Raw genomic sequence first — 10,140 nt, 5'->3', positions numbered from 1 at the left:
CGCACGGCATACTTCAACTTAACCCAAAACACAACTTTCAAGGTATTAATCATTAAGACACATTACCCAATCCCACGATCTGACTCTAAAAGGTGTCTTAATCCATAAAGTCTCTGACTTTATGCCTTTGCATGACTAAAGAGATCTAAATCCCAAAACCATGACATTTCACTTCACCAAAAACTCCATAACTCATGCATGGAAGAAAGGAAATGACCAAGCTAACATTTTTATGACTCTGAGCACCCTAAAACATCTAAAAGGACAACACATAAGCTCTGGATTATTCTGTACTCACAAATATCAAGGTTTTGGGACAAAAAGAACAGGAATCCAAGCCTAAATAAGATCTAGCAAAATAAGCTCCAAGGTATGAACTTTATGATGGGTTTTCTATGTTACAAAAACTTATTTTGGCGAAAAAACATAAACCCTAAGCTCACATGCATCCTAAAGGATCTATGTTCTCACTATGATTTGCAAACAACTATTAAATATCAAGAACCCTAAAAGTAGGTTGCTATTTTCGAAATTAATAAAGGGTTATAAGAAAATTATACATTTAGTTTATTATAGCAAATAAACTAATAATCATTCCTTGTTAGTCTTTAGAAAGCAAGCACCAGAAGTCTCGTGCCTCTAATGGCTCACACCCAAACCCTAGCAAGTTGGAAGCTAAATAGGAGAGAGAGGAGGAGAAGGATAATTTTCGAAATTCTATTAGGAATTGTGATTGCCGAAAATCATAACCCTTATTAGGGTTTATATAGGTGACTATGGATGCTAGGATAAGACAGGTTTCCTTAGATAACCCTTATCCCTTTCTTGCTCTCTAAGGATTCTTAGGCTTCCTTAATGACCAAGGAAATGTCCGTGAACCTCCTCTATAAACCGTCCCCTCTATGGGAAGTTCTAGAGTTGGTCAATGTTTAACTTTTGAACATTGTCACCTTTAGTCATTCTACTTTTAATTAATCCAATTAATCTCAAAGTTAATTCCAGTTAACTTCTGATTAATTTTTAATTAAAAAAATATTATTTCTAATTAATATATTATTCTCAAAATATATAAATAAATTATTTATTTCGATTTCTAATTTATTAACCATATAACAAATTAATAAATCAGTCTCTCTCTCTCTCTCCAAAAAACAATCCAGTCAATTACTAGATTTGGGGGCAACCCAAAGGACTTTGATAATAGTTCAAGATTATATTCAATTAGTTATTGTCTTAGACACCTAATCTAATAGTCTCCCACTTGGATAAGTCTAAAACTAAATTACAGGTATAACTTCTAAATTAAACAACAAAGGGTGCTTTCCAAAACAATTGTCAAACTCTGGTCCGATCTGATATTGGTCCTTAGATAAGTTATCAAATATTCCATCGTTCTACAAGATATCGTATGGACATGAGACATGGATTAGAATCAATCTCATTGTCCAAAATTCTATTTCCCGATTTCCTGATTTGAGATGACTTCATAAGACTTCTAATTGAACACAACAATTTAGTCCTTGCTGGGCCCAACACTATAAGTTAACACCAAATCACCGAGGGGCCCAAAGATATTTCTTTTCTCGTTAGGGAAAAAGGAACGAATAAACTATAACTCATATGCTTGTATCATTTACTCACCAAATCATACATGACACTACATTTTATAACATCAAGTTACTGATGCGTTTTCGCAATACCAATGTACAACCGACTTGTAAATTACAACTCATATATCTCCGTTTTAAGAATATAAGATATTATTGTCTCAGAATTACTCATGATATTCTTTGAGTGTGGGTTTATCTAATACTCAAAGCTCCATTTTCTAAGTGCTCATGAACGTTGTAGCAACACAATTGTTATGTCTAAACTCCTTAGGCAATCTACAATCCAATTCATGACAGTCTTCATTCACTACTTACTTCCTAAAGTATGAGCGTCTGTGAAGATTCGAATAATCAAATTATTCAGGAAGTAAAACATGCAAAATGAAACACAAAAATAAATAATTGACAAAAGTAGTAAACAGGCTCATAAATAATCTCTATTATTCAATCTCCAAGATCAATTACATTTATTTTGTTACAAGTTTCAAACTAATCATCCAACTACTAAAACTAATGTCATCTCTCAAACCAATGCTCGTATCATGTTGATTATGTTTAACCCTACTCAAAGTCTTTGTGAGAGGATCTGTAGGATTCTCTTCTGATGAAACTCTCTTTATTATGAGATGACCTTCTTCTACTCTATGTCTGATATAATGGTACTTTCTATCGATATGTTTTGATCTACCATGATCCCTTGGTTCTTTGGTCAAAGTAACTGCTCCTTCATTATCGTAGAAAAGTTCCATTGGCTCCTGAATAGTCGGAACTACTCCGCGATCACTGATGAAATTTGTTATCCAAGCCGCTTCCTTTGATGCTTCACTCGTTGCTATGTACTCTTATTCACAAGTAGATACAACCACTGTGTCCTGCTTGGAACTTTTCCAAGTGACTGCTCCTCCATTTAACATAAACACCCAACTAAATTGAGAACGAAGATTGTATATATATGTTTGAAAGCTATACCCAGTCACTCTTAATGTATCACTGCCACCAAGGACAAGAACCAGATCCTTTGTCCTTCGTAGATACATGAGAATGTTCTTCACTGCTGTCCAATGAGCTCTGTCAGGATTTCCCTGAAAGCGACTGACCATGCTTAAAACAAACGACACATCAGGGCGAGCACATTGCATATCGTACATTATTGATCTTACAACTGAAACATATGGGACTCGACTCATTTCTGCTATCTCTTCATCTGTACTAGGGCTTTGAGTCTTACTCAACTTGGTATTACTCTGAACATGTAGCTCTCCTTTCTTGTAATTCTCCATACAAAAATGTTTTAGTACCTTATCCAAGTATATACTCTAAATAAGACCAATGAGTCTTTTCTTTCTATCCCTTAAGATTCTTATCCTAAGAATATAGGATGCCTCTCCTAGATCCTTCATAGCAAAACACTTTCCAAGCCAAGACTTTACTTCTTGCAAAGTTGGAATGTCGTTTCCTATAAGGATTATGTCATCAACATACAATACTAGAAAGGTTACTATACTCCCACTAGCCTTGACCTACACACGGGACTCATCTTCACTCCTATAGAAACCAAATTCTTTGACTTTCTCGTGGAAGCAAAGATTCCAGCTACAAGACGCTTATTTTAATCCATAAATGGATTTCTCAAGCTTACACACTCTATCAAGAAACAATGCATCTACAAAGCCCTTTTGCTGACTCATGTAAACATTTTCAACCAACTTTCTGTTAAGGAAAGCGGTTTGACATCCATCTCCTATATTTCATAATCATGAAAGGCAGCTATGGCAAGCATTATCATAATAGATTTTATCTTGGGCACTGGAGAGAAGGTCTCATCATAGTCAATCCCTGGGGTTTGAGTAAATCCCTTCGCAACCAGTCGTGCCTTGAAAGTGTGTACCTTTCCATCCATGTCGGTGATCTTCTTCTTGATGATCCATTTACACCCAACTATCTTTCGACTAGGTTCTTGATCAACCAAATTCCAAACTTGGTTATCATACTTGATCTCGCTATCCATTGCCTCTTTCCACTTAGCAGTCTTTGGGCATGTCATTGCTTCCTTGTAGTTAGCTGGCTCATCCAAAATTACTAGTATACCATCACTGATAAACGTGTCACCATCTGACATTATATGGAAACCATAGAATGTTGGTGGCACGTTAACTCTACTAGAACGTCAAAGAGGTAATGAATTGTCAATAGGTTCAACATGAGTCTCATCCTTTGGTTGAGTGCTAGTATCTCTGAGGTTCCTTCATTGGTTGGCTCTTGAATCTCTTCAAGGTCAATTGTACCCCCACTGTCCTATTTGCATATGAGCTCTCTCTCTCTCTCTCTCTCTCTCTCTCTCTCGTGAAAGACTCCTCTTTGTGCCACAAAGACAATGTTCTCACTAGGTTTGTAGAACAAATATCCAAAATACTTTTGTGGGTAGCCAGTGAAAATACATCTCTCACTTCTAGGTTCACAGTCCCAAACCTTGATATGTGCTAATGAGGGAACTTTCCTTGTCCACATCTCGTGAGGTGTTTTGGCAACCTTTTGGGTAGGGACAAGATTGAGGATATGGGAAGCCGTCTCTAAGGCATACCTCTAGAAAGAAATGGGAAGAGAAGCTCAACTCTGTTGGGTTATGAGCATTCTAACACTCCTAAGTGTACATGCAACCCTAAATACCTTGGATCTATGTTTTCTCTATTATACATACAATTATGAACATCCAAGGTATTATCCTAATCTAGCATACAAAATAATAAATATAACAAGATTGAATACATACCTCTTTGATGTAGAATGTCTTCATGAAGCTTGAGTGCCTAGTGCCCCAAGTGTGACACCTCAAATGGTTCACACAACACCAAATACACTTGGAATAACTTGAGAGAAACTTGAACACTCCTTGAAATCGTCTAGCCCTCACACTCACACATTAGTGCACGATTTCTTGAGCCATGGGATTCTTTTATATGGTGGCTATTAGGGTTACACCATGTAACTCATAACTTTACCCATTCCTTATGCTCCATGGATTTTAACCTCCATGGAGTATCCATGGGTCACCCCATGGACTTAGTCCAACATAAGGAATCTTGGATCACAAGCCCACATATATAAGAATGAATGATTTACACAATCAACCCATATATTTAATTAGTCTCCTTTTGATCACTTAATTAATTCCAAATTAATTCTTGATCAATACTAATTAAATAACCTTATTAATATATTAGAACTTATAATATATTAACCAACCTTAAGTGTTATTTCTCTCATTATAGTCTATCCAAATGCATGATGCCATGCAACCCAAATGGACCATGCCGGGTCGGGTCAAGTCTTACCAATTATAGTTATGGACTTAGACATTAATCCAACAAACTCATCATGGAACGAACCATGGATAGCAATGTCCGATTGCTCATCTCAGCCACACCATTAAGTTGTGGTGGCCTAGGAGGAGTCAATTATGAAACATTTCCACATTCCTTGAGATAGTCGTGGAACTCGATACTAAGATACTCTCCTCCTCTGTCAGATCGGAGCATCTTTATCTTCCTGCTCAATTGATTATCGACTTCATATTTAAACTCTTTGAACTTTTCAAAGGTTTCTGATTTATGCTTGATTAAGTAGATATAACCATATCTTCTGTAATCATCTGTAAATGTCACATAAAATCGATTAGCATCACTTGTGTGGATCTAAAGGGACCACACACATTTGTGTGTATAAGATCCAACAAACCTTCACCTCTTTCACAAGATCCAGTGAAAGGTGATTTTGTCATCTTCCCAAATAGATAAAATTCACATTCATCATCCGGCCTTAAGTCAAATGATTCCAACACTCCATTCTTTTGGAGTTGGGCGATGTGTTTCTTGTTAATGTGACCAAGATGACAATGCTACAAGCATGCATTGTCTAAACCATTAGACGAATCAATATGAAATAAACTATTACCTAAGCACTCAACACAAATCACAGTTTCATACATACAATTACAAGGTAAAGCTTCAAATATAAAAATGCCATTCTTATAAAACAAAAGCGATCCATTAATATCATTAAATGAATATCGAAAACCTTGTCTAAAAAGCACATGAAAAGAAATAATGTTTCGCGTCATTTCTGACGAATAGCAATAATTAACCAAATCTAATCTAACATCACTACTAAACATAAGATTATAAGTTCCAATCTTGGTAACATGAGAAGATCGCATATTTCCCATGATTAGATTCATCCTTCCATGCTCCACCTCTTCACCTCTCTTAGTCCCTGCAAAGCAGAACAAATGTGAAAACCACATCCTGTATCAAGGACCCAAGAACGAGTAGGTTGTGAGTTATTAGTTTGAATAGTGTAAATACCTGCCAATGATGGCTTCACTTTTCCAACCTTGATATCATGCAAGTACTTGGGGAAGCTTCATTTCCAATGGCCTTTATCATTGCAATAGAAGCAAATGGCCTCTTTGGGATCACTAACAGAAGGAATATCAGAACTGGGCTTTGCCTTTGGACCATTGCTAGATGACCCAACATAGGCCTTGCCCTTCCAATTCTGCTTAGGAGCACCTTTCCTTTTCTTTCCTTTGTTTTTCCCAATGGCAAGGACTGGAGCATTAGTAGAGGTAGGAGTTTGATTCTTCTTCATTCCTGACGCAGCTGTTCGCAAGAGGTTGTGGAGTTGGGCTAATATGGTTTATATGTTGTTCAAATGATAAGCCAAAATGAACTGATCATAACAAGGTGGCAAAGAGTTAAGGACCATGTTAATGACCAACTCCTCATCGAAATTCACATTAATCATTTCAAGGCGCTCCACGTATCTTTGCATTCTTTGCACGTGGTTGCAGACATACTTTCCTTCCCTCAATTTGCCTGTCATTAGAGCTTTGACGACCTCATACATTTTTTGACGGGCCCTCTTGTGAAACTTTTACACAAGATCCAATTTCATCTCATATGTCTAGTAGTCCTCATAGAACTTTTGCAACTCAAGTATCATGGTGGCAACCATGATGCAAAGTGTTTCTTGTAGGATGCTATTTCTTTAGGAGTAGCAGTAGCTTCATCGATCTCGATAAGTTGTTTCTCGAGGACATACTATTTTCCATCATATCAAAGAGCCATCTTGATGTTGCGCATCCAATCATTGTAGTTTGTGTCATCCAACGTCACCTTGGACATGATCGAGAGAAGCGAAAAGTTGTGGGAAGAGTTTTGAGGAGCAGAAGCATCACTGGAAGTAGACATCTATAGAGAAAAAGAAGTTTTAGTTAGATGACAATAATCCTTAATATTTTAACCCACAGTTAATATTTAAGGCTAGGATCCAAAATAACAATTCACAACTAAGAAGAGGGATGTCGTAATCTTATTGCGAATTTATGAAGGTAGGTAAAAGCAATTTACCAATTTCGAACTATGAAACTCCTAGATCTTTTGAGATTAATTTAATCTATCAATGGAATGTTTAATCTCATATTATGCTCTTCCATTTGTGACTGGGATACTGCGAATCACAAACAAGATGTGAATAACCATACAAATATGCTTGAAACTCTCGATTTCATTTATCCTCTCTCATTAATGTACCGGTTAACCACACACGCTCCATTAATAATGATAATTTTCTAGATGCCCATTATTACTCTTTATATTCACTATTAGTATGCCGGTTAACCACACACGCTCCACTAACTACATGCAAAACATAATGAGCAATTTTATGGATTAACATACTTTTTACATTTTTCCTAAAGTAACTAAGAGTGGGATTTTATAAAAGCAGTTTAGTTACTTTATATCATTATACTTATTAATGAGATTATGTCCTATCAAACCCGTTCGGCTAACGACTTTCCACCATACAAGAGAGCGGTGGGTAAGAATGGATACCCAATGGTGGTCATTTTATAGGTCGCTTCCTTAAACTCCATTTATAGTATAGCTTCGTGAATGAAGTCTACTATTGATTTGACTGACTTTGTCTTACACATATAGTAAATTAAACTTTTAATTGTAGTATAAGGTGTATTTTAAATTTTTTCTAAAATACTAGGTTTAGATTTAATTTTTTTTTCGAAATTAATAAAATTAATTTAATTTAAAAATAAACCAAATTTGATTTAATCTTTATCTTTTAATTAAACAATTAATTAATTAAATAATTATGGATTAAATAATATTTTACAATTAACCAATTAATAAAACAATTCAAATTTAATCTTAATCCTAAGCCTTCTAATTTTCGAAAATAGGCTAGGGTTCATTAGGTTTTAATTGTTCAATTTTAAGGCTTTTAAAATAACAAATAAGGAAATAAGGTAAACCCTAAAATGAGTACCTCAATTTTTGAAAATGGGAAAAGGGGGCTAGGGTTTCTAAAATCCTTGCTAAAATCGAATATATAGGGTTGGAGACTGGGGTTTTAAGAACCCTAAGGATTTTCGAAAATTTCCACCTTAGGGTTTAGTTTCTATAAACCCAAATTTTGATCTATTCAACTTTGTGCAAGATCAAAGAGAACAATGACTCTGATACCATTGATGAGTTTTCTATGTTACAAAAACTTATTTTGGCGGAAAAACATAAACCTTAACTTCCCATGCATCCTAAAGGATCTATGTTCTCACTATGATTTGCAAACAACTATTGAATATAAAGAACCGTAAAGTAGGTTGCTATTTTCGAAATTAATAACGGGTTATAAGAAAATCATATATTTAGTTTATTATAACAAATAAACTAATAATCCTTCCTTGTTGGTCTTTAGAAAGCAAACACCAGAAGTCTCGTGCCTCTAATGGCTTACACCCAAACTCTAGCAAGTTGGAGGCTAGAGAGGAGAGAGAGGAGGAGAAGGATAATTTTTGGAATTCTCTTAGGAATTGTGATGGCTGAAAATCATAACCCTTGTGAGGGTTTATATAGGTGACTAGGGATGCTATGATAAGAAAATTTTCTTTGGATAACCTTTATCCATTTTCTTGCTTCGTAAGGATTCCTAGGCTTCCTTAATGCCCAAGAAAAGGTCATTAAACCTCCTCTTGAAACTGTCCCATCCATGGGAGGTTCTAGAATTGGTCAATGTTCAACTTTCGAACATTGTCACCTTTAGTCCTTATACTTTTAATTAATCCAGTTAATCCCAAAACTAATTCCAATTAATTTCTGATTAATTTTTAATTAAACAATACTATTTCTAATTAATATATTATTCTTAAAATATATAAATAAATTATTTATTTTGATTTCTAATAACTTTATTAACCATATAATAAACTAATAATTCAGTCTCTCTTTCTCTCCAAAAAGCAATCCAATCAACTACTAGATTTGAGGGCAACCAAAAATGACTTTGCTAATAATTCAAGATTATATTAATTTAGTTATTAGCTTAGACACCTAATCCAACACTTTATACCTTCAAAAGATGAACAAAGAGATGTAGATTCTGGATCCAAAAGCTTGAATGCAACACCACCATTTGAATGATCTTCCTTCACTACCAAAAATACTCAAAAATCACTCTCAGGCTTAAAATCGCACTCACAAGGGCTAGGGTTTCGATTTTAGGGTTTAGAGGAAATGGAGGCTGGTCATGAGAATGTCCATGGGGATTAATATGCTTAAATAGGGGACACAACCATAAAAATTTAGGGTGTAAGGTCTGCGCGAGTATGCCCAACGTACTCCTTCTCTGCCACGACTTCCATGCTGACTTACGCCCGAGGTACAAGCCTGGTACGCCCAACGTAAGAGCCTTATTTGCAAAACTTTAAAAATACAAAGGGTTGAAAAAGAAATACCCGATATCGGGTGTTACATAAATACTTAATTATTTTATTATTTGATAACAAAAGGTTTTTGTTTTTATGTCTTTATTAAGGAATATATTCAAAATTTGATAAAACTAAATAATGTTTTAAAATTAAATATAAAAAGTTTATATAGAACTAATATAAAATTTACCGTACATATATTATGAAACCAAAACCGAAATATATTTTTACATTTAACTCAAAACCACATACTTATATTTTTAAAGTAAAATAAAAACATACTATTATTTTTATAATAACATACTTTTTTTCTAATAAGGCATCATATTTTTTTATAAAAATATTTATATTTATATAAGAAAAATAAAGATAAATCTCAAAAATAATATCACATAAAAATTAAAAATATATAAATTGATGTTTTTATACTTCAACTTTTTTTTATATAAAAGATTGAAAATGAAAATATTTAATTATGTATTGTAGTTTGAATATTTTAGATAAAGTTTAGACAACAAAAAATATTTATATATTAAATAAAATATATTTGCTTTATGTTTACAAGTAGTAAGTTTTATTTTTTTTTTATTTATATAAATATTACATTTTCTATGATGTAGTTTTTGTGTATTTTTATTTGATTTATGGTAACTAATACAATATTTAATAGATTTGTTTTTTTTAAATTCACAATAAATTTCTCAAATGGTCCTTAGCCGAAGTTTCATAAAATGTTAGAAAATGGTCCAT

The sequence above is a fragment of the Lactuca virosa genome, chromosome 9 (genome assembly GCF_052849685.1).
Source record: "Lactuca virosa cultivar CGN04683 chromosome 9, Lactuca_virosa_CGN04683_v6, whole genome shotgun sequence".
In the NCBI taxonomy this organism is placed as follows: Eukaryota; Viridiplantae; Streptophyta; class Magnoliopsida; order Asterales; family Asteraceae; genus Lactuca; species Lactuca virosa.
This window is presented reverse-complemented; position numbering follows the sequence as displayed.